General features: G+C 43.6%; 1 protein-coding gene across 1 annotated transcript in view; it reads left to right on the top strand.

Annotated features, from left to right (window-relative positions):
* Nucleotides 1-22,890, top strand: part of LHFPL6 (LHFPL tetraspan subfamily member 6) — a 143,191-nt gene that overhangs the window by 17,277 nt on the left and 103,024 nt on the right. The gene's annotated exons all lie outside the window — the stretch shown is intronic.

Consider the following 22,890-nt stretch of genomic DNA (forward strand, 5'->3'; position numbering starts at 1 on the left):
TATATATATATATATATATATATATATATATATATATATGTCTATCCTATGCATGTAGGCTATTCCTCTTGTTCTCTACCATTTTTGTAAAGTAATGTTTCTTTTAAACCTACCTCCTTTCACTTTCAGTATGTGTCCTAGTGTTCTAAAGGTCCGTACACGATATGCATTTTTTTTTTAAACAATATGTATAATAATCTTGTTAATGATATTATCGTGCATATTTGTCTAGTATGTACGCACTATATGGCTAGTGATGCGCGCTCCCACTGACGGCCACTACACAAAGTGGGTCAGGGAAGTAAGATAATGTCAAAGTTGCAAGGGCTTTAAGAAAACAATGTCAGATCTGGGAGCCAACCACAGAGAGGTGAATGCCTGGCACACCATGGGAATGGGGACGGATTTGGATGTGAACTTCAAAGAGGGATGGAAAATGGTCTGTGATGCCTATTGGATTGTCCAGGACCTTTGTCCGATGTCAAGTTGGTGTAAGCCGGCCAGACCATTGCCGTGGGGAGTGTGTTCTGGGCCTTCCGCTAGATGGATTTCTATGGAAATGTCACAGAGGGATGACAAGTGGTCTGGGATGCCTAACTAAGTGCTTGGGTTCCTTGTGTAACTTCTACCAAAAAAAAAAAAATACAAAAATAATAAAAAATGCTACAGATGCAGACAAAACTCCCATCAACAAGAATGACACTAGGCAGCCACCTCCTGGGTCTGTTGGAAGAGCTGTCAATCTTTAAATAAGAGAAGGAAAAAGTTAAAGTAATGCTAATTGTACAACCAAACCCGAGCAACGTCCGGTACCTCAGCTAGTCCCTAATAACTCTTTAAAAAAAAGCACAAGTACAGATCCCTGTGGTACTCCACTCATAACATTACCACCCTGTGAATGTGCTCCATTTACTGTAGCCATCTCTTCCCTATCTGCAACCATGTTCTTATCCATTTAACTACCTTTGAATCCAATCCCATGCTTTTTAGTTTATATAGCCTCCTGTGATGTGGCACCATGTCAGAAGCCTTACTAAAGTCTAAATATCAAGTCTACATCGACAGCCTCTATTGTTTTAGTCACCCTGCCAAAAAATTCAATAAGATTTGTTTTGCATAATTTTTTTCCCCAATAAATCCATTCTTTTTGGTTACCTGTATATTGCTGGATTTGAGAAAATCTACACTTCTCATGTTTAATAGTGTTTGCATCAATTCCTCTTCTACAGATGTAAGGCTCACTGGTGGGTAGTTACTGGCCTCTTCCTTGCTTCCACTTTTGTGCAGTGGTACCACTTATACTATTTCCAGTCTTCTCTAGCAAAATGACCCTACAGCATAACCTAACTTTTTTTGCCTGATGTAAAATTCTAGTGATCACACATCCATTCTGAATTACACCAGTTATAGCAGCACTTGAAGTTAACAGATTGTATTATAAACTATACTGTATGTGGGGTGATGTATGATGCATCCTATGCCTGAGGTCATCACAAATCACAGACAGAGAAGCTTCATGATCATTTAAAGGCACAAGGCTGCAGTACTTTCTAATAGGTTGTATTTCTTAGAAAGACACAAGTGAGGGTGTAAGAACACACAATTTTTTAAGTCATCACTTATTCTGAATGGGCACTGGGAGCTATTGAATTGTTTGTGCTAATGGGGGTATATACTGATTTCATCACTCCCCTGCTCGTTTGCACGGTGGAGCGATGTTTAACATCTGCGCATGCGCGTTCATGCACATGTGCAGACGCTTGGTGAGCGTGCATGGTGAATTGCTTGTTCGCCGTCCCATTCGCACCTAGCAGTGTGGGCGTGGGGCGGCAGCGAGGGGTCACGCTCATGGGAACGCCCAGCATTTCATAGGCGGTCCCATGTAAATGCACCAGTGACGCGGGGGGCGGGCAGCTGATGTCAGCTGCCCGTCTGATTCCTGATAAAATCATTCGATGGTTGTCAATCATTGAATGAATTTGTCTCCGCATGCAAGCCTGCAAATGGATGTATATGCAAAACATCCATTCTCATTGGGCGTGTGAGGGGGGGCGGGTGGCGGTAGTGCGGGCGGCATTTAATCCACACGCAAAGCTGTGAAATTCGCAGCTTTGTGCGTGGACCAGAATAAGGTTCTATCTGTGTGTGGATACCGCGGGTGCCCATATTGCTGTTTCAGCAATGTAACGAATATATTGCAGCTTTACATGTCTAAATCTGATGCATTTGGGCTCAGCCAGTAATGGGCGCTGGCGGCATCGGTTACAGATGGCTATTACGTTAGGGCCGTTGCGTGGCTGCATTGTGCAAGTAAATGAAGACTGGCATAATGGCTCCTAATGTCATCCATATTTTAATGATGTACTGAACACACCAAACTAAACATACCAAGTACAAAGCGCAAGTCTCTTTGAACTTTAGATAAGTGTTGCCAACATTGTTCCATTAACTTCTTAATAAGGAGTGATTGTGTTGTGTGTAGCCTACTGCTACTGTTCTAGCTGAATGCTTAGCCCTCAGCCATCCATGTAAATTCCTGCAGTCAGATAGTTCTGCCTGACATGTCGCTGCATTGGAAATACTTGGATCTCTTCAGAAGTGAGATGCTCTGAATTTTTATACATTCGCTAACCTGCTCCACATTTAGTAACCCAGTGAGTTAACAATTTACTTGCGACAATAGCAGGGAAATAATTGTCTTTAGGAATATTGGAGGCGATACCACAAAATCTCTCACCAGTGCACCTGACTTTATCGCATTGCTCCCACTTTGCCTTTGAAGTGAATGGAATCCAACATGCGCAGTAACTGCACTGTGGAAGCTCAGATCCAGGACTGTGATTTCCCTTGCAATAACCTAAAATGCCATAGGATTACTGACATGTTGCTGCTGTTTGGAGGGGTTTGGCAGCATGTCGGACATGTTTTTGGGGTATGCTGAAGTCAGTGGCTGCTTCATTGTTCTGGCTTCAGGTGTACAATCAAAGTGTCTCCACCATCCCGAGTAACCCTCAGGTTAACCAGGTGACCGATGTTGATGTGGAGCAATTTGATTCATTTGATGAAGTAGTGGGTCAGTGAAGTTGGCAGGAAGCATCTATTCACACAAGACGCCTATTTCATAGCCGCTGTAGCTGGGGGAATTGCGTCCGTCTATGTATCAGGTCTTCAGTTGGAGACAAGGGGATACATATATACATATTGGAGATTGTTTAACCTAAGAGGCAGATCACAAGCCATCGACCCACTATAAATCTGAAAGCACATCCAAACTCCACACAACTAATCACTGATCTGTCTGACACCGCACCACACTCCCAAAATGGGGACCAATGTGTAAATGATATTTGGTGTAGGTTCATCATGTCAACATTCAGAATGGTGGAGTGTTGACATTGTCAAAATGTCGACCTTGTGGATGTCAGCTGACAGGATGTTGACCACTGGTTTCTAGGATTGTGTTTGAGTAGTCTATTTAAACCACATTTGTGACTGTCAACACTCCGAATGTTTTTTTTTTTTACATGTTGACGTCCTGAATGTCTTTTATTTTTTTTAATGTTTTTTGTAGCAGAGCCGGATATTTTACTCATAACCTGTGCTAGCCTTGGGGTTTATAGACCATCATGTTCATTTCAGTGCTCCATTAATTTAGTATGAAGTATTTAAAATAGTAATCCCATGCAAAAATATGGTGTTTTTTGAACCATAAAGGTCTATTATCCTTGGTTTGTATGTATGTATGTATGTATGTATGTGTGTGTATATATATATATATATATATATATATATATATATATATATATATATATATATTGTGTGTGTATGTGTGTGTGTGTGTGTGTGTGTGTGTGTGTGTGTGTATATATATATATATATATATATATATATATATATATATATATATATATATATATATATATAATCTATCAGAATCAACTTTATTGGCCATGTATGCTTGCGCACACTAGGAATTTTTTGTGGATTTACAGTGCAGCATCAAGCAGGGATGAAGGTGGGGGGGGGGTGAAGGCATTACATACATTACATTAAGACATTACATGTGGGGAACACATACCCGCCGAGCTGCACAGCGCCTAGGCAGCCATCAGCGGCGCCACTGGTCGCTGAAACAGCCAGGTAGGTAACAATACAAGCAGAGAGACAGTACAGTTATCACACATGGAACATATTTGGCTGAGCTGCACAGCTCCTAGGCAGCCATCAGCGGCGCCATCTTGATCATGCTGCTCAAAGGCAGCAGTAATAATATTATTTTCATGGCAACTGAAGCATGAGTTTGACCGGATGCAGCACTTTTCTTCCAAAGCTGGCACACCCTGCCACCTTGTTGTTCAAAGGGTGTGCAACTAGTGATGGTACAGCATACAGGCTTTGCAAACAGTGGTTACGGAGGTACATGATACAAATCATTGTAAAGAGACAGTAAACAAAGAAAATACATAGCTTAGAGGCTGAGAGAGATGGTAATTGGTGAAAAATAAAATGATGCCATGTGCGGGTGTAAGTCCAAATCCAGTCCAAACTGCAGTCAAACTCATGCTTCAGTTGCCATGCTTACGATGCAGGCTAAGATGGCAGGCAAGCCTTTAAAGCAGGCTTGCAAACATTTCCAATATTAAAGGAAAGTTTGGGTCAGCTGGTACAGGGGGAGGGGCTGGTGTTTGCACAAATTCCTCAACAATATATATATATGTATATGTGTCCTTAGTTCCCACAATGTGATGGGACTGCTATGGCAACCACAGTCATATGGCACATGATGTAAAAGCCTGCTTCCCTCCCCTCTGCCTTCAAAAGTCATGTTGAGGCCTGTCAATGTGACTGGCAACCATTAATATCATGCCTTCAGAGAGGCCACTATGAAAAATTCTTATTAGGTTTACATTTAAAAAAGGTAGGGAGGGGTGACCTGCTGCTTGGTCCCAGAACTGAGACTTCCTGCATGGCGTGGAGCCAGAGAAACTATGTTTATACAGAGCCCCTATCAGAGCTCTGCATTTGTGCTTTGTTCCCTCTGACCCCGCCACCATGTATCAAAGCTCTAGCCACGGGATGCAGTTTAAATCCCGGTGGTCGGGATCCTGGCGTTCAGAATCCCGCTGCCGGAATCCCGACCGCCGAAATCCCGACAGTTTCTCCCACCGTGGGTGTCCACAACACCCCTGGAGGGAGAATAAATTAGCGTGTCGAGCGTAGCGAGGCACCGGGCCCGCTGCGTGGCGAGCGCAGCAAGCCCGCAAGGGGGGGCGATCCACGTCCCCCCCCCTTGTTGGGATTTCGGCGGTCAGGATTCCGGCGTCAGGATTTTGAACGCCGGGATCCTGACCGCCGGGATTTCATACTGAATCCCTAGCCACTCTTGAACTCTGGTCACATGGGTTGCTGCCTGTAATGGAGGAGGCTGATTGCTGCTAGTCCCATAGATACAGTAGTGAAACAGCGCCACAGTGGTGTCACTTGGGTGGGATTCACCAATGTGCCTCACTTTCGCTTGATCCCCCATCTCTGGATCTTCTCCCCATACCAAAAACTTTGAGCGGCTGCTGCGTACCAATGTGTAGCAGAAAAACTCACATAATTTATGGGCCTTTAACAGCTTTAAGTTTAATCATTAACTTTCAAGTTTAGTATTTCTGATCAATGTTTATCTTGAAAGCTGCTGAATAACTATAGTATAAAAAGAGGGAAATGTAATCTAATACACTGGTGCATATCTGGCCTGCACATTACAGAAGAAGGTTTGATTTATGAGATAAAAAGATATGGAAAGTGCTTGTCGAATAATGTGATTAATCCTGGAGGAGTCTACACCAAAAAGACAGCTCAGACACACTAATCATCCAAACAGTAACTAATATATTAATGCCATCTGTTTTGTGTAGGCTGTGTAATATTGCGCTGTGCGATTTCCATTAAGATCAATCTTCCCACACAAGGTTAGTACACAATTAAAACTTTATATAGCACCACATCGCCAACTTTTACGATTATTATTTGTATGTATGATGTGCATTAACATTTATCGACCAAATATTTCAAAGCCTTTAAGCCACTATTTGACATTACTGTTTAATAGATGCTTTGTATCAGTGAGCTGACTAATAAAAGGTAATATGAATTAAGTACACCCTCTTATAAAATCTGTTTTTATTTATAATAATAAGTACAAAACATCTAGCAATCAACGTGTCATAAAATTTGAGAAAATCGATAAATCTGATCACTAGTGACAAATAAGACAACAGATTTTAGTGAAATTTTTACTTACTCTCTGGGAAGGTCAAGGGAGACATCTGATTTTTCAGATTAGATTGAATGGACAAAAAAAAAAAGACAGAGCCATCCTCATCTAGCCCTTTAATAGGATTAAACGAGCCAGAGCTGTCGGACGTAATCCTATGCTAATCCCCTACTGTATTGTTCTATGTATTGTATTGCAGATGAGAACAATAGGCCTTGGCTCACCATGGCTATCCAGAGAAGGCTAGCCGAAGAAGGCTCCATTTGTATCAATGCACCATAAGCCAGTGTGTACGAGCGATACTGTATATCTGTGAATGGCGTCATTCACAAATATATTGCTTTGGCTCAGTAACACAGCCAATGCCCAATATACTGTATCTAGAGATATGTTGGAGCCTCACACTGTGTGTACGGGGGAGTCGCCAGAGATTGACAACTCAGTGAGCGGGCACATGTAAATGCGCCCACCCGCTTGTGATGACAGTTCCGACAGATCGGGCAGTGTCTGTGGAGAACACACTGCATGATCCGTCTGTACATATATCTGCAGATATATCTATAAGTGTGTACCCAGCTCTAGATATGAGTAGAATTGGAAGATAGTTCCAGGATAGCAGGTCTGTATAGAGGGCAGGGCTAGACTGGCCATCTGGCACTTCTGGAAATGTGCCAGGTGGGCCAATTCGTTGCCCAATGGCGGAGGCTCCGCCTGCCGGTCGGAGATAGCCGCTGGACTCGTGGTTGGTCTGGCGGCTCTCTCTGTGTGCCGCTCAGGTCCAGGAGAGAGAGTTAGGCATCACATGTGGCTATTCCCCTCTCTCCTGCATGCTAGGATAGGCAGCGTATGCATGCACAACGTGAAGTCGCACGCCTGCACAAATGCCTGGGCCGATTTGGCGGCCCAGTCCGTTGCTTGATAGAAGGTGCAGTAATGAAGAAAATGAGACAATCTGCTGGGGGAAGCCGCTGGTCGCAGAAACGTGCTTTTGTGACCAGTGACAAGCGACCACTGCAGGGTTTGTCACGGGAGCGCGCTCCCGGCAACAGTCGCCCAGGACGCACGGCAATATGTTCGCTCAGCGACCAAATCCCGGGCGGTTCAAGCTGAAATGCCCTGAGTGTACGGGGCTTAAGAATAACTTGGTGGTGAAGGGTTACAAAGAAACTTTGAAATATTTTGGAATCTGTAGAATTTTTCCCACTTACTTCGATAACTGTGTGTAAATGTTAATGCTTTGTTCTGGGAGTCATTCAGATTCCTCCCTTAAAATATTCTACTGCCATACCGTCCATAAAACTCACTGTTCTGAAGGACATTTTGTCTGTAAACAATTTGGTGCTCATCAATCTCCATTTTAAGGAACGCCGTGCGCTCGCCACAAGTTGAAACATCCTGTTTGCCCTCAAGCATCATTTTTATTTCTAAGTAAAAAAGATTGCATTTTAGATGTTTGAGCATACTATACTCCTAATAAACCTCCCAGCAATGTGAAAGCAATCGGTAAACATTGAGCAATTCCTTTAATCCTAAATTCACTCTTTTCTTATGTGACTTCTCAAATCTAGGTATCAGAACAGCAAAGATGTAAAAGGGGGTTACCACTTGCATTTATTGCTTGTTGCACCATCCCCCATATTTTTCTAAATACGTAACATCCCAGTTCTGGTTTTTACATTATGTCTTTCACCCAGCCTTTTATATAAGCCAGATTGTTCGTTTTTGTTTGTCCTTGGAGATGACGGAGAGTTGCTCTTTGAATATGTATTATAAGCACAGTGCTGATCTGTAGTGTATTAAAGGATGTCACACTGCAAATAATGACCCTGCGGGGAACCACAAAAGATGGTCAGAAAAAATATTGGCTAAAGTTTAGGAAGATATACACCAATAAATTATTTTTTGAAGGTGCATATGAGTATAGTGTAACTTGCAAAACTCTGCTCTTCTTTTTTTATTCTACGGGAATAAAATAGCCCAAGAACGATCAAGGTTATAATTTGGCTGCTGTGGTTTGCATCCATTTATAGTGTAGATGCTAAAACCATGTGGCTGGTTTTATCTGGTAGACATGAGAAGCCACAAAATGTGCAGTTCTGATCCCAGGCAAGTGTATTTTTACAACCCTAGTGTTAGCTGATGAATTTATCGGAAGTGGACAGTTTGCTAAAAACCAGGCACGTGAAAGCAAGGCGCCAAACCAAATCATCTCCCAAAGTTGTGGTGGTTTGGGAAGAGATGAGTGTGGCTTGATTACCATCATCTCCCAAAGTTGTGGTGGTTTGAGAAGAGATGAGCGTGGCTTGATTACGTTATTTGCGTTAACACTTGGGTTGGCCACCTGTTAGTAACGCTCTCTCTGGGCGGGAGGATACATTGAGACGCCACTTTTTGTGTGCAATGCATCCAGACAATGAGTGACGCGGTATGCTTGAATAAAATCACTGATGATCCCTGATTTAGGACCTAAGAGTTCTATCTGCACATGCACCGTGTGGGATGTTAAGAGGGATTTGATGGGGAAAGGCGGAAAGAAGCACATAGGGTTCTATTTGGTAACATCATCAAAAGATGGCATTACTCACCAGGTCCAAAAATTGGATGCATATGCGGTTTTTGCCCAAAAATCTGAAAAACTAAAATTTTCAGAGGATTAACCGGAAAATGCCATTTAACCCATTCAACCCTTTATCTTTATAAACCCTTTATTTAAACGGAGAAACAATAAAAAAAATCGAGTCACACTTGATATATAATATACAGTTTCTCTGTTACTCAGAAAATATCTTAATAATCAAATAACATAATTATATATAAACATATAGAGGTGTATTCAGTGCAACTGGCGAGGGTTTTTTTTTATGGCAAGAATGGTCTGTTTTTGCTGGCCACTCACCTCATTCTATGTTCCAGGGAAATCCTTGCCATCAAAGGACGGTGAGGATTCCCCTGAACAGTGAGGTTCGCGGCTAATTCAGCGAGCCCGCTGCATATAGCCGTGAGCCACGCCGTTTCCACTTTGCTTTTTAGAAATAGCGAGGTAGAAACAGCGAGTGCAGGGGGTCAGTTAAGTACAGAGGGTGGGCTATGACGGTGAGCAATAGGCACTGCTCGCTGTCATAGATCACCTGATCGGCATTGAATATACCCCATAGAGGAGAGTCTTGTTGCAAACTCCTATAAGGACTAGGGACATCAAGAAATCACCATAAGAATATTCCCTCAAGTTGTGGAAGAAGATGAAACATGAACCATATGAAGGAGCCAAGGGCTCCAGATAAGTCAACCCTCTATCTTAATTCGAGAAATTACGATGACGCTCTTATTTTCAACCATATTCGCCTACTGTTTTAAGTGCCCTGGGCTGCTCCAATCCCTTAATCTAGTTCTGGATGACAAGTTATATAGTATATCAGGTACACCATTCTGTCTCATTTAAAAAAAAAAATACAACACACCAATCCTGTATTCATATATAAGCCAGCCAAATAGGCTCCTTGCAGCATGGACATTTTCTTGTCTCATTTTTTTTTTTTTTTATTCATATTTTTCCTTTGGAAATGTATTCTGCTACTTGGTCTTTGGAACCCACCTCTGTATACCAGTAAGTGAAGGTGTATATAGAGAGAGGCATGTGAGATGGAAAATAGGGCATATTACCTCACAATGCCTAAGGCAGCTTCAACTTTTAAATGTAGTCCTACAAGTAAAGGTTGGAAGCATTGCAGAATATAAATTGCACAATTAACCGATCATGTATAGGTTAATGTTACAGCCAGAGCAACACTGGTCACCTGGATTATACAAGAAAACAGCTGCTGCTTCGTATTATGTGGAAAATTATGTTTTTTTCTCTCAGTAATAATCATCAAACATCCCTAACAGATGCTTCTTAGCGGTGGCAGCAATAAAAGCAACAGGTTTATTATGTTGTTAAAACCACTTTTTAAAGTTGATTTGAGGCAGAGAAAGTCTAAAGGGTGGCGTTTTCTGAAGCAGTGTAAATAGAGATGAATAATAAGGTGTAGATAATATAAATGTCATAAAATACATGAAATTAAGAGTTTAGTGCTAAAAGTCAGAGGAAGCATGATTTTGTTTTTTAGATCAATTTAAAATGATCTTAAATTCATTCAAATCAATCAAAACTGACCTATAGTGAATAAACCCCAAAAGCACAGGGCCGGCTCCAGACCTACTAGCGCCTAAAGTGAAATTTTGCAGCGCCTCCCCCATGGGGTTGTGGGTGCAGCGCCGTGGCGTGCAGTCCAGGGTGGATACAAGGGTTGGTTGGTGGTACCTGGGCAGCGTGGGGTCTGGGCAGCGCGAAGCACCGCAGGATGCAGTGTCCGAGAAGCGCTGAGTGAGTGGACACTGCAGACAGCGGCGGCAGAATTAGACATTTTAAAAGATAGGCTGGCCACTGATTGGCTGAGAGAGAGAGAGCACTCTAAACCAGTCAGCGGCCGGTCTATCTTTTTTGAATTTTCTAATTCTGTTGCCGCTGTCCACAGTGTCCGGTCACTCAGCACTTTCCGGACGCTGCAGACTGCCCGCTCCACCACTGCCCCCACAGCCCCAGGCGCTTCATGCTGCCCGAACCCCACGCTGAGCAGGTACCACCTCTCCTCCCCCTGTATTTGTCCCTGACTGAGGCCGGCCTTAGGAGACCGCACCCAGCGCCACCGCTTCTATGGAGCGTCCCTAGAGCCGGCCCAGTCTAAGTATTAAGGCAGTAAATACTTACTAAGGCTAGGGTTCTATTGAAGAGGGGGTGTTTCCCTTAGCATCCAATCAGATTCTACTTCTTATCTACCTTCTAGATGATATAATCGGATTGGTAGCCCATAGCAACATCCCATCCTCAATAGAACTTCCATCTTAGTAAATTGACCCCAAGGAGTCAGAACCACTAAACCCCAAAGTTGAAATATTCAGAAATTTTCCCACAGGTGACTAATGAAGTTCGTAATGGAGACATAACAGTCCAGCTGCACCCTCAGGTATCTAACTGTAGAGTCATTACCTCGGGCGAGTACACCCGAGTTCCCTAATGTAGTAATTCAGTGTTCTTTGTTATACCAGCGACTCTTCATCAATATATGTTTCTGTTGCCTATTATTTATTTTTACTTCTATTATTGTACAGTATGTTGCATATCTTCTGTTCACATGATGAAACATATAATTGCATTCATTCATTTTTTATTATGTGGAAATACATTATTCAGTGGGAAACTGCAACACTAAAGGGGGGGTGGATTCGATTGGTTGCCAGGTTTCCCGTACCTGGTTCTCGGGGCAACCTAATAGTCCAGGCTTTGAGGATATCCTTGCACAGATGTAGAACAAATGATGTAAAGTACAACAGAATATGCTGCGCTATTTAAGAAATTGTTAATTAGTCAGTATTATTATTATTATTTATTAAGTAATGTGTGCCTAACCATGGATATCCTTAAAGCCTAGGCTGCTACGGTTCCTTGGAGACTGATTTTGGGAACCATTGATATCCATATATATAAAAGGCTAAGGGCCAGATTCTCTAAGCTTCAAAAGTGATATAATGGAGAGTGATAAACAGCCAGCCAATCAGCTCCTACCTGACATGTCACAGGCTGTGTTTGAAAAATGTCAGACAGGAGCTGATTGGCTGGTTGTTTATCACTCTCCATTTTATCATTGTTGAAGCTTAGAGAATCTGGCCCTAAATCTCCTCACCTCTGAGGGTAATTACCACCATTGACCAATAGAGGCCACTCAGTGGACCAAATTACTCCTTAATCAAAAGTGAAAGCAAAATGATCGGATGACTAATTTTGATGGGCTTTTAACTAGTAGTACAGGTTCAGCATCCCTTATCTGAAATGCTCGGAACCACAAGCATTTTGGATAAGGGATTTTTCTGGTTTTTGGAATGATAATATTACCAGAGCAGATCCATGTCTGTAAACCCATCTGTGCTTCTATCCTTTAGTCCTAATCCATATTAACTTCACTATATTTTAAATCCATGCGCTGTATGGAACAATGTTAACTACTGAGTACAAGCTCCTTAATCGCGCAAGCCATCATTATACCAACAGTGCTCATACTCACTCATTTGGGGATTTTCCCCATTATCCTTGCCCAACGTAAAAGCTTGGAACAGAAAACAATAGGCCGTTTTGGAGCATACAGCAGCATTTCTCTTAATGTTTTGGGATGATATAATGACCTTTTACAACAAGAAATTCTTCTAAAGAATGTCTGCGTAAACATGGAACTGTATCCTAGACAGCAGCCCCCATCACAAGTAGGTTCAATTAGTTTAACCTTCACATTACCATAGAGAGGGCATTTGACTGATGATAGCAGCCACTGTTATTCACCCTAAAGGTCCTTTAAAGTCTAACCTGCCATACATGATTTCCCAGTATCTGTCATTCACGACGTGTGACTGGTGCTGAGTAATGGGTTTGCCAGCCATGTATGTGGATACCAGTTATACAAGTTTGCTTGTTTGTGATGAGAAAACTATTATTACTATGACCAAGAAGGCAAATGTATGTATGTTTGTTTGTTAGTTGTTTGGTTTATCCATTTTTAGAAAAACAAATATTTCAGTATTTACATTTTTTGGGAGGAGCTTATCACTCAAGATATTTTGCATAAGCTACTTATTTAGGGCCAGATGTATCAAGCTTCAAAAAGTGATAGTAGATAGTGACAAACAACCAGCCAATCAGCTCCTATCTGTCATTTTCAAACCCAATCTGTAACATGTGAAAAAGATAACTGTGACTTAGATAGTGAGCGCTATGACTAAAATGGTGGTACTCCCCTGTTTTGGTGATTCGTTATGGTGCTCCTCAGTAGTTTTAAAGGAGCCGTATATGCAAGAGAAAAGTTTATAGGGACACTTCGTGTAATACTGATTGGTTAGTTTCAGTGTTATACATTCAATCAGGAGTAACCCCTTATTCTAGCACAGGGGTGGCCAACCGGTCAGAGGTAAAGAGCCGAAAAATATCGGTAGTCAAGCTAAAGAGCCGACATCATGCGCGCGCCGAAGGCACATGCACCAAAAAAAAAGGGGCGTAGTCTATTTTGACCCCTTGGGTGGGTGTGATACACATATGCCCCCCCACGGTGCCGGCTATGCCCCCACAGTGCCAAAAAGGGCTATGCCCCCACAGTGCCAAAAAGGGCTATGCCCCCACAGTGCCAAAAAGGGCTATGCCCCCCACAGTGCCAAAAAGGGCTATGCCCCCCACAGTGCCAAAAAGGGCTATGCCCCCCACAGTGCCAAAAAGGGCTATGCCCCCCACAGTGCCAAAAAGGGCTATGCCCCCCACAGTGCAAGTTTCCCAGCAGCAGCACTCACCGTTGTTGCTGCTGCTGCCAGGCGGGGAGAGGACAGTCTGGTGTCCCCCTGCAGTCCTCCTGTCATGTCACCGATGGGAGGAGAGCACAGCACACCGCGCGTCTCCTTCCCCCTCACTTCCCTGTGACTGGACCGCCCACCAATCAAAGGTCGCTGGCCGGTTCCTGATTGGCTGCTGGCCCACGAGCTCTGATTGGCGGACGGCCCAGTCACAAGGATACACAGTAAGGGGTAGGAGAGATGCGCGCTCTCCTCCCCTCAGAAGGAGAAGGGATTCAGGGAACCGGCAGCAGGGGGGACTGGGACAGACGGTGGGCAGCAGGAGCCACACTTTACAAGGGGGAGAGCCGCATGAGGCTCAAGAGCCACAGGTTGGCCACCACTGTTCTAGCACATATAGATTTGGTAGAAATGAATATGGGGAGTTATCCCCTTTCTAATGACTCACAAGTGTCGAAGTTAATCGGGAGTGTCACAAAATTCTTGCTTGGGCCAGGTTATGGATACAGATGGTTCTTTTGTCACAACTTGGGTAAAATAGTTTGACTTTTATTACATAATGTTAAAATACCAAGTGTAAAACAAGTGGGGTACTCATCTTAAGGGTTCGCATGAGTCATCTGAGAGATGGAAATAACCAGGAAGAAACGGGGCCCCGTTTCCTGGAGTGGTCAGCAGTCCTTTGTCCCAAAGTGGTGAGGTCCCCCAAAGAAGGTCAGTCATCACCAATGCGTTTCGATCTGTAATTGGATCTTTTTCAAGCATATACGTCTCCTTTTAAAACTACTGAGGAGCACCATAACGAATCACCAAAACAGGGGAGTACCACCATTTTAATCATAGCGCTCACTATCTAAGTCACAGTTATCTTTTTCACATTTCCATTTAAAGGGTGTTGTGTTACCCTTCCCACTGTAACTTTAATAGCGAGCTGCTCTGAGCGCAATCTATATCTCTTCACTCTATCTCTCTCCAACCTGTAACATGGCAGGTAGGAGCTGATTGGCTGGCTGTTTATCACTCTCCATTTTATCACTTTTTGAAGCTTGATACATCTGGCCCTTAGAATCTTGGATGCAAATGGTGATTATCACACAGTGCATGCTCATAGCAATGTACACGTTTTTCTTGTCTCTGTCCTATTCAAAGTTGAACAGAACTGAGTTGCATCTGTCTTCATGGCAAATGGGCGGTAACAATGTGATCACACAGAACTAGTGTGGGAGTGTCATGAGAGTGTTGGGGGCAGGTATCTATAGCTTCGGGAGTTGGAAGGGGAGACTGTTTTTGGTGTAGCTCTTCCACCTGGAATGGGGCTGATGCAGGTGGCTATACTAATTATGATGGTTATACTAGTTGGCCTAAGATCAGTGGCAGCATGGCTTCATGCACAGAGGACCTTATTTAGGTCTGTTCAGAAGCCACTATGCGTTTATAGAATTTGACGGCAGATAAGAACCACTTGGCCCATCTAGTTTGCCCCTTTTTTTAAACATGTTACCTCAAACCATATTTGTTCCTTATTTTTTTGTAAGGATATCAATATGCTTATCCCAAGCATGTTTAAATTGTACTACTGTATTTGCGTCTACCACCTCTGATGGGAGGCTATTCCACTTATCTACTACCCTTTCTGTAAAGTAATTCTTCCTCACATTTCCCCTGAATCTTCCTCCCTCTAGTTTCAGTGCATGTCCTCGTGTTCTGTTGCTTAATCACCATTTGCATCCAAGAAATCTGTCAGAACCAGAAGGATTCTAAAGGTGGGCATACATCAACCCGATTTGGACCGATTTCGGCCGATTGCGATCAATCGGCCCGATAAATCGGCCCAAATCGGTTCTTCATAACATGGGGTCGGGTCCGATGCGCGGTCCCGTGCGTATCGGACCCGGCCCCAGGGGTCGGACCGGCGGAACATGCGATGTAGGTCAGTCGGGGCGGTGAGGAGCAGTGGGGGCGGGCGGATGGGGAGGAAGAAGCAGTGGGGCAGCAGCACGTTACCAGATTGGGGCGGGCGGCGGTGACCATCAGTGACAGTGTCACTCTCCACTGTCCAGCGCTAGCGGGCGGGCAGCCGCGGCTATTACATCTTTAAAATAACGTGTCAAATGACTGCCCGGCTAATGATTGGCTGAGATAGAGCACTCTCAGCCAATCAGTGGCCTCCCTTTGCGGCGTCTGATTGGCTGAGAGTGCTCTATCTCAGCCAATCAAAAGCCGGAGAGTCATTTGACACATTATTTTAAAGCTGTAATAGCCGCGGCTGCCCGCCCGCAAGCGCTGGACAGTGGAGAGTGACACTGATGGTCACCGCCGCCCGCCCCAATCTGGTAACGCGCTGCTGCCCCACTGCTTCTTCCTCCCCAGCCGCCCGCCCCCACTGCTCCTCACCGCCCTGCAGCTCCCTGATTTTTTTTTTACATGTGATAAATCGCATGCGATTTAGCACATGTAAAAAATGGCACATCAAAGGTCCTCATCGTAGGTGAGCCTCGCGGGGAGCTGCCGGGCGGCTCGGAGGAGAATAGGGTCCGACTTGTCCTTAGGACAAGTCGGCTCTATGTATAGGGGCCTTAAGGGCCAGATGTATCAAGCTTCAAAAAGTGATAAAATGGAGAGTGATAAACAGCCAGCCAATCAGCTCCTACCTGCCATGTTACAGGTTGGAGAGAGATAGAGTGAAGAGATATAGATTGCGCTCAGAGCAGCTCGCTATTAAAGTTACAGGGCGAGATGTATCAAATGGAAAATTCGGTAAAACCCCGGTTTTACCGCATTTTCCAATGTATCAAAAATGATACCGCACTGAAGGGTATCGCCACCGATACCCTATAGAAGCCTATGGGCTTCTTTTCGCCGCCCGCCGACGCAAACCTGCCGCCTCGCCGACCCCCCCTCTGGCTTACCTTCCTGAAGGGTCCTCCTGGACCCCGGAAGGTAAGCCCTGCCTCCCCCTAGTGAAGCAGCCGGACATCCTTCCGGCTGCAGGGGGGAGGAGGAAGCGCCGGGGACAGCATGCATAGCTGTCCCCGGCGTGAGGGGAGAGCTGATCTTGAATGGATAAAATGGAGGATTTCTACTCTATATACACTTCCGTTCATGTTTTCTGGGTTCAATTTACCCCTCTGGAGTGTTGGTCCCTATATGCATACGTATAATGTTTACTTTACACTGGGCCATTCACCATCAAGCCAAGGGTGCAGACAGGAGGCAAACAGGAAATATTGCTAAAAAAACGTTACTGACCTGGGAGCTAGTCCCTTTATGCACATAAAGGTATTTTTTTAAATACATTTCTGTTCATACACCACACAGCATACTTAATTGGAAGGTAACTGACCTTGGTTACTATCCTATGTATATATTTTTAGTGTCTATAGAGGAGTGGTGCTCCTGGGTAGTGACTAGGCTGCAGGTCTGAAAGTGCAGTTAATCCAGAAATATTTATAGTGATACCTCCCCATAAATGCTCAGTCACACCTGCATTTCCAGGACACTTCCAGTGGTTTTACTCGGACGCCTGAGTTTTTCTTAGCACTCCCACTGAACGGCCTGTTTCCACCCCCAGATGCCTACTTCCTGTCAATCACCTTTCTAACGGTGTGTAGATAGAAGTAGTTGCAGTATTTCATCACAGGACGGCCTCACACGAATGCGCAGTGTATCGATAATTGGCTGCCACAACAATTTGTAGCCCTGCAATTGGGTCTGAATTGTGCCCTTAAAGTTAATTTAATAATCACAATTACAAAATAAAAAGTAAATAGAAATGAAAACTCAATTTGTGAATTGTGTTGTGAATTGTGTGAGTAAATGGGTAATGATGAGTTTAAATGGCTAATATATCTAGGACCGGGGGGGGGGGGGGGGGGGGGGGCGTAACTCCCAGAGGCAATGGAGTCACTTGCCTCTAGACTAACAGCACTGAAGGGGCACCTACATGTACAGCGGTTCACAGCAGGATCCAATTGTGATTACTGCAATCCACCCACATACAGTAGTTAACTGGCTCTATCCCAGGAAGCAGACTCGTGTGGCCCCCCCCCCCAGATCCTGGCACCCTAGGCAGCTGCCTAAAGTTGCCTAGTGGTAGAGACAGCCCTGAATATATCATGACCCCGTCAGCGGGTGTGTACCCTTATGTCTGCCAGTAACATCATTCAGACATAGAGGGGGAGAATTTATGCCTCCCAAATTCAGCGGCAGTGCAAGATGTCTGCCGAACTTGGACATTTTTTAAACAGGAATTAACTTTAAAAGGCATGGTTTTGCCTTGTAAGTTAATTCCCCTTTAAAAAACGTCCAAGTTTTGAGCGGCATTAAATCTTGCCCATTGCCTCGGAAACTGCAGATACAAATATTCCCACATACATCTATCCTCCATGCGATACAAGTTGCGTTATGCATAACATGTGAGCTCCATGTGACTCGGTACAGCCAGACGTCTTTTTTGCAAACCCTTTTGTTAAATAATGTCTTTTTTGCAAATAGAACTCACAATCAGCTTCTGCTGATTAAAATGATGTGCAACATGCTCAGCTATATCTGCATAACAAATGGAGCATTACACTGTTTTCCTGGAAAACACTATAAAATAGCATTTCGTATGCAGATCCAACCTCAGTCACACACAAAAACTTTGCAAATATTGGATTAACGTTCTATTTGTTTTCATGGTGTTTTAAACTTCTAAGAACCGAAACAGACTTACTTGGAAATCAAGCTGAGGAGCAATTGAAGACTCTTCTGCAGTAAACTACCATGAAGCGTCTGTAACCTCTGAAGTTTAGAGATGTGAATATGAACTGTAGACCTGATCGTAAAAAAAGCTCGACATTTTTTTTCCCACCGCTTAGATACCTGCTCTTCCTAGATAGCGCAAAGATTTCTCCCACTCCTGTTGTTTAACACATAATCTTTCATGAGGCATGAACCAAACCAAGCTTTGTCTACAGTATATTACATCACACGCTTTTTCTTCTGAATTAATTTAAAAGCAGTAGATTTAATGTACTCCTACACACACTATTTTCAAAATTACAATCCTTCTTGTACTATCAATGCCTGTATATATTGTTCGGAGAAAGCAAAGATGAAGCACCATTAGCTTTTCTGAATGCATACTTATATATGCGATTTTATGCCTTTTTCTAGTGTTTGATTCTGCGCAGCGGGATTAATATTTATACGGACAGGGGGCACTTATTGCTCATTAGCAGCAGTTTTACTTTTTCTATGTATTGGTAGCCTTAATGGTATTGTAAATAAGACCATGTTTGTTACTGAAACAACTAGGGACAGCGGATGAGTTGAAATAACTGCTTTATTGTGCCATCAATCAGTTTAAGTTGGTCATTGACAAAGAAACCTTGTGTAAACCTGACTAAGTGGAGACAATTAACCTTCGGAATGGTAGATCAATGGCCTATTTGTCCTTCTCTCACTGGAAGAGCAATCATTAATTCCGCCCATCCCGGCCGTTACTTCTAGCTTTGTTTCATTACTGCTGGCTTAGTGTTTGTGGTTTGGGCATTCATTTATATATCGGTGAGATGCATTATCTTAAATGTAGCATCTGCCTTTTCATTTTCTTATTACGTTTAGGTGCATGGTGTGCGCTGAATCAGAGCGACCAATAGACAATTCACTTTCGTCTGAGTAGTTCACATTAAAGATTGATATAGTTGTTCTGTATAGTGCACATTCTGCGCCTATATGAAATATTGGAAAATAAGTCCTTGGGTCTTAGCAGCACAACACTTATTCTGACCATGCACTTGTGCGACTTCTCTCCACAGAAAGAAGTCCCCCCCCGTACGCAGTCCCCCCTTGAGCCGGATCACATGCAACATATATCGTATTTGGTCCTTTTGAACATGATATATCGCATGCGATCCTAGCTAATCCTGCCTGGCTTGTCTGCCATCCGACATATGTCTCCCGCTGGCGGTGCAACTCGCAGGCTCCAATACAATGCATACGGGATTGCACATCGCATCAGACCTGCTGTCATATACATGCGACTTGGAGGCTTTTTTAAGCAATTGATCACCTCAATCACAAGAGAATTGTGACCAAATTAGAGATGTGCCGGTTCGGATTTACTCGGATTTACCGGGATCTCAAAACGGGAACTTATTGGCTATATGCTGTCACATGTTTTTGCTCCAAAACATGTGACAGCTGGAAAACCAATAAGATCCCGTTTTGCATTAAGAGCTGTCCTTTGCAATAGTCAGCGGGTCCCATGGCGGCTCTCCCCTCCCTCCCTTACCCGGCGCTGCTGCTTACAGCATCCCAAAATGCGTTAAAAACCCAGATAACGGGGTTTTTACCGCATTTTTAGCTTAGAGAATCTCCCCCCAAATGAGCGATCAATATAAAGCAGGCTTTTGCAGAATGTGTCCCTCCAGCGGCTGTGGAACTACACATCGCAGCATGCCTTGCATAGTTTTTCTATTGCAGCGTAAGGGTTGCATGTTGAATACCCTGCTCTAAACCTGTTGTTGGCTCTCAGCATAATTTGTACATAACACCCTGGCAATATACATTTCTCTACAAGTCGCAGCATTCTGCTCTGCAAAAATCCCTATGAGCCCATTGCAGCAGTATTACATGTATGTGATTTAAACTGGTCCATTTCTCTACAAGTCGCAGCATTCTGCTCTGCAAAAATCCCTATGAGCCCATTGCAGCAGTATTACATGTATGTGATTTAAACTGGTCCATTTCTCTACAAGTCGCAGCATTCTGCTCTGCAAAAATCCCTATGAGCCCATTGCAGCAGTATTACATGTATGTGATTTAAACTGGTCCATTTCTCTACAAGTCGCAGCATTCTGCTCTGCAAAAATCCCTATGAGCCCATTGCAGCAGTATTACATGTATGTGATTTAAACTGGTCTATAAAACACTATAACTGCTAATCTGTATTTTTGCCCTTTGCATAACATATGCTGTATTATTAATGTGTTTCTAGTCTTTATTGTACCTGTTTGAAGCTGTGGTCAGTGAGGCATACTTTATTGTAGTAAATGTTTTGGCTAGTGTTTATGTTACACAGGCCTTGATTAGCTGGTCATGTGACCTCAGCTGTAGTCTATCTTAATTAGACCTGCTATATCTGGTCATATAGAAGGCAGTCCTCTGCCTGGGCAGTTCTCTAACTGAGAAATCTACTAAGTGGGAAATATACAAAGTGGATTTACTTATAAAGAACAGTTATAAAACAGTGGAAAAACATTGAACAACATCAACCAAGGTAAATACTATACTTATTCCACACTTTCTCAAACAATCTCCCCTTTACCTGGTCACCAACAGACAAACTATCACATCATGCTCACCACAATGCTACTTCTCATTTCATTACATGGCATACTTACCAAACTTCAACCATCCTATAATCTCCCTGACACTCACCACTCTGTACACATTGCCTCTTCCATTATTCACTCCCCTCTTCTAAACACTCATGAGCTCTTTAATTACTTCTCTACTTGTACTTTCACATCCACTTCCCATCACCAATACAAAAAACTGCAAACATCCACCTATCTCTATCTCTCCTTTCTAATCTTATTAGCTGGGGACATATCACCTAATCCAGGCCCCAACCACCTGACCCACCCAGATTTAATGGCTTCTAAGCCTAGAAATTCAGCTAACCTCATAAATATCACATGCCTCCCACCACACACCAAACAACTTACATGTGCCCTATTGAATGCACGCTCTGTTTGCAATAAATTAACATCCATCCATGACCTCTTCATCTCCCACAACTTCAATCTGATGGCAATTACAGAAACCTGGCTCACACAATCAGACACGGTCTCGCCTGCAGCACTGTCACATGGTGGTTTCCACTTCACTCACACCTCTAGGCCTGGTAACTGTAAAGGAGGTGGAGTTGGTATATTACTGTCACAAGACTTCACATACTCAGTTCTCCCACCAGTTCCTTCACTCACATTTACATCATTTGAAGTACACTCCATTAGGGTTTTTTCCCCTTTCTCTCTGCGTGTTGCTGCTATCTATCGTCCACCTGGGCTTCCCAAATCTAAATTTCTGGAAGAATTCTCTGCCTGGCTCCCCCATTTCTTATCCTCTGACATCTCCACTATCATCCTGGGTGACTTCAACATTGCTATTGACAGTCCACCATCTCTGCATGCTTCCAAACTCCTCTCTCTAACCTCCTCTCTTGGCCTCTCCCAGTGGTCCGACGCCGCTACTCATGAGGAAGGCCACTGCCTTGACCTCGTTTTCACCAGGCTGTGCTCAGTCTCTGATTTTACTAACACTCCCTTCCCTCTCTCTGATCACAATCTTATTACTCTCTCACTCTCCTCCATTACCTCAAGCTCACTGACACAGAAATCATGCAAGCCTACTCTAACCCGCAGAAATACTAATGCTATTAATTTTCCACAACTTTCCACCTCCCTGCAACAACAGCTCTCTCTAATTTCTACATTTACCTCTCCTGACTCTGCTGTTTCCCACCTCTACGAGACTCTTGAAACAGCCCTTGATGAAGTGGCTCCAGCTACCCATTATACCCCACGTAGGCTTAGATGCCAACCGTGGCACTCCAACACAACAAGACAACTACGAAATCAGTCACGTAAAGTTGAACGCCAATGGCGTAAATCTCGTAATATTACTGATTTCCTCACATATAAGACTAGCTACCACTCCTACTGCAATGCTTTGGACACTGCCAAACAAACATACTACCAATCTCTCATCTCTTCTCATGCCACCAACCCTAGGCGACTTTTTAACACATTTAAGTCTCTTCTGTACCCTCCCCCTCCTCCCCCACCGGCTACCATCAGTGCACAAGAACTTGCCTCCTACTTTAAGGACAAGATTGATAACATCCGAGATGAAATGGTATGCTCCACAATCTCTAACCCTCTTTCTGCCACACCTGAACCCTCTGGCACTTTCTCTTCGTTTGAGCCCACAAATGAAAAGGAAGTATCCGCACTCTTCTTATCCTCCTACTCTACTACCTCTCCTCTTGATCCTATACCTGCACAAGTCATTAAAAATCTATCTCCTGTGCTTATTCCAACCTTAACTAAAATCTGCAATCTCTCTCTTGCTACTGGTACTTTTCCGTCTCTGCTCAAACATGCAGCGATTACTCCCATTCTGAAAAAACACAATTCTGACCCTAACTCTCTCTCTAACTATCGTCCTATCTCTCAGCTCCCATGCCTCTCCAAGCTACTTGAGAGACT

The sequence above is a fragment of the Crinia signifera genome, chromosome 2 (genome assembly GCF_055691185.1).
Source record: "Crinia signifera chromosome 2, ASM5569118v1, whole genome shotgun sequence".
Lineage (NCBI taxonomy): Eukaryota > Metazoa > Chordata > Amphibia > Anura > Myobatrachidae > Crinia > Crinia signifera.